Here is a 4,045-nt window from a genome sequence, read left to right as displayed (position 1 = left end):
TTAGGAAAAGGACATTGTATCCAGGAGAAGAGATGTTATATAACTAAAACTTTACACAACATGATGTGTTTCTTTACAAGATGCGTTTCTTGTGTTTGATTCCTTATTTTTTAACTTGACTTTCCAAGGGGGTGTTTACTGGATTTTGTCTAAAAGTCTCTGATGGATAAAATTCCAGGTGAGCCTCTTTCATCTATATCCCTTAATTTATTTGGTCACTATACTGCAGTCATATCAGTACGAAAGATTAATATAGGGTTGGGCTTAGCTTATCCATCAAATCCTTCTCCCCCTGCGTACGCTGCTCCTTGACAATCAAAACACAAATTTAGATGATGGAGCGCGGTTTTTCATAACTTTTTTACGACTTATAAAAAAAATCGTAGTTTGAAAAACTTTTCTACTTGATGTTTATATTCTTTAATGTTTGATATAGAACTTTTTTATTTCTTGGAATTTATTTTTACTACAATGCATGAAATACAATGATTAAATAGTTGAATACCCCACTTTGAAGGTTGTATCTAAAAATTGATATTAAAAACTCTCAAGCATAAATTTTTTCCTATAATCATCACGCAACCTCTATTTATGAAAAACATTTAAACTAAAGTTTTAAAGGGATTTCAAATATGAAATTTACTCCACAGCTGGTAATTAAAAAAACGCAGTTCAAATTAACAAAATGAAAATTTAGTTTAGGATATGCTAAATAAAAACAAGCAAAAAGGGTACGTCTATTATCGTCTGAAAGGGGAACAACAGCGTGGATGCACAGGGGGGGGGGGGGGGTGGGGGGGGGGGGGGACATGGGTATTGGATAAGGGGGGGGGGGTGGGGGGGAGGCTTGAAGGAGTTGATCACTCAATATTCATATCCCAAAGTAGGAGTTTTGAACGTCGAATTTGCGCTCAAAGTCAGGATTTACAGATCTTTAAAAAGTTTATTATGTCTCAAATGAATCCGAAAGAAGTTTTCCACAACACTGCATACTCAGTTCAACTACCTTACATAGCCGGTCACTCCCTTTAATAAAATTCTGATACATGGCCTCGACTTTAAAGTGTAGCAACCCTTTACCTTTGGTTTTACCTAACCAACTTACTTATACTTCTGTGTGCTACTCATAAATGCGTGAGAGCGTGCAGGTTCACATCTTATTTCGCAGTGTATAATTAAGCCGTTTACAATTTTCCTTTTTCTAGATAATAATTAATTGTTTTTATTAAATAATGAGAAACGGACAGACCATGTTTAAAATTAACTCTAATGCCTGGAAAAAGTTGTATAAAGAACTTGTACATTATCTAGATGAGTTTCTAGAATATACTCCGGGATATATTTATCCAAACCAAATATAAAATTCATCCATTACCTAATAAAAACCTCTCTCATAAACATTCTTTACCCCTCTTCAATATTTACCTTACTTTTTACTTAACTTTTAAATTCCTCTTGTTCTTTCATTTTTTTATACCTTAATCGTATCTTTCTTCTTCATCTTAGATTTCACACGTTTGTATAGTTACAACATTTTGTTTGGTGAAAATCCAATTTCAAAAAAATTTTTATCTTCCAATTACCATCTTTAGTCAAAACATCTTTTTCATGTGATATCATTTTCTTGAGATCACATTTTCATCATTGCATAATATTCGATCCTCCCTTTTCAACAGTTTTCTTGGGTCTTTTTCTATTTTGTTCCGATAGTTCTCTTGTTTTCTGATATTTGTTCCAACTTTTCTATCTTTATTCAACTTTTTTTACGATTTAAGTTAATTTTATATTTCTTTTTTTAGCATATTTAGTATTATTCTTCTCCTCTCATACTATCTTTCTTACGTTGTATTATCTTGTCTTTTTAATCAATCATTTTATATTTTCATAATTTTGTTATTTAACCGTTTTTTATTTTCTCCCTTTTTCTTTTGTTGTGAAAGTATGTTAACATGTCTTGTAAATATGTTTAATAAAACTTAGATTTTTCGATATTTCAAAATATAGAATTTTGACTTAAAAATGTTTGAATAAATATTTCCGATATATTGAAAACTGTTGATATATGCAAAAAAGGGAAAACATCAAAAAGAGATAATTTCAAAGTTTTTAATCAAATATGTTTGAAATTATATCAAAGCTTTTTACATTAACAACAATAGTTACAAATCAGTGTTTTTTAGGATGAGGAAGAGAAGAAGTAGAAGAAGGAGGAAAAGGAGGAGAAGGAGGAGAAGGAGAAGAAGGAGGAGAAGGAGGAGAAGGAGGAGAAGGATGAGAATGAGGAGAAGGAGGAGAAGGAGGAGAAGGAGGAGAAGGAGGAGAAGGAGGATAAGAAGGAGAAGGAGGAGAAGGAGGAGAAGGAGGAGGAGAAGAAGAGAAGGAGGAGAGGAAGTAAAGAAGGGAGAAGGAGAGAAGTTGAGAAGGAGAGAAGGAAGAGGGGAGAAGGAGAGAGTACTCGACTGACAGGATGATTTATCATGCCTAATGTTCTACTTACTTTCAATTATGCATGGACATAATTGTCCTTCTCTTCTATATAATTTATGCATGATAATATAAAACCGATACACACCAAAATACTATGTGTGTATACCTTCCTCGAGTCAAACACACACTTCAATCAATAAATCAGGGAAAGGTTAAATTCATGTTCAAATTTTGAGATATCAAAGGCCCTTGACAACCGACTGCTAAAAAAATATGATTAGAAAATTAGACTTTGAGGTAAGGGACTAGTTTTTTTTATCAATATTTACATTACTTTGAAAAATTATATTTTTTTTATAAATTAGAACATAAATAGCCGAATATATATTTGCTTTATTCTTGTATCCAAATACAAACTTGCTGTATCCTGTTATCCAAATATAAAATTGCTGTATCCTGTTATCCAAATATAAAATTGCTGTATCCTGTTATCCAAATATAAAATTGCTGTATCCTGTTATCCAAATATAAACTTGTTGTATCCTGTTATCCCAATACAAACTTGCTGTATCCTGTTATCCAAATATAAACTTGCTGTATCCTGATATCCAAATATAAACTTGCTGTATCCTGTTATCCAAATATAAACTTGTTGTATCCTGTTATCCAAATATAATCTTGCTGTTTCCTGTTATCCAAATATAAACTTGCTGAATCCTGTTATCCCAATATATACTTTACTGTATCCTAATGTCCAAATATAAAATTGCTGTATCCTGATATCCAAATACATTTAGAAGCAGGGCAGTTTGAGAATTTAGTGTAATCCAAACTAATCTAAAATAATATAAAAATCATGATGAGTTTTGCATATTTATAATTTCCATCAATAATCCTGTCAAATTCTCAAATTTTAAACAAACTAATTTCTAACCGTTTGGTAAGTTTATCTATATAAAAATTTAGCTTGTCTGGGTGTTTGTTTGTTTGTATCCAATAAACGTCAAAACGGCTGAACCAATCGGGCTCAAATTTTTTGTGGGACATCACGTGACCACAGGGAAGGTTTATGAATGATAAATATTTAAAAAAAAATGATTTTTAAAGGTTTTTAATTTTGTAAAAAAATTTAAATTCTTGAAAATCCGCGAATTTTTTTTAAAAATCCGCAAAATTTTTTCTTTGTTTTAAAATGTAAACAAAAAGAACATAATCACAATTTAAATAGAAGATGGGCGCGAAGCGCCCTAAAAGCCTAGTATTAACATAATTCCATATAAACATATCTCTCAAGTTTGGTAAGTTTATATTAACATATTTCCATATAAACATATCTCTCAAGTTTGGTAAGTTTATCTATATATAAATTTGGCTTGTCTGTTTGTTTGTTTGTCTGTTTGTATCCAATAAACGTCAAAACGGCTGAACCGATCGGGCCCAAATTTTTTGTGGGACATCTAGGTACTCCAGGGAAGGTTTATGAATCATCAAAATTTCAAATATTTGTCTCTATCTAAATTCGATCGTCATTAAATTTTTTAAAATTTTGAAAATCCGCGAAATTTTTTGTGAAAATCCGCGAATTATTTTTGTTTTGTTTTACGATGTACACAAAGAG

This window comes from Eurytemora carolleeae, unplaced genomic scaffold (assembly GCF_000591075.1).
Source record: "Eurytemora carolleeae unplaced genomic scaffold, Eaff_2.0 scaffold547, whole genome shotgun sequence".
NCBI classification, from domain to species: Eukaryota; Metazoa; Arthropoda; class Copepoda; order Calanoida; family Temoridae; genus Eurytemora; species Eurytemora carolleeae.
The sequence above is the reverse complement of the archived record's forward strand: the minus strand, read 5'-3'. Positions refer to the sequence as shown.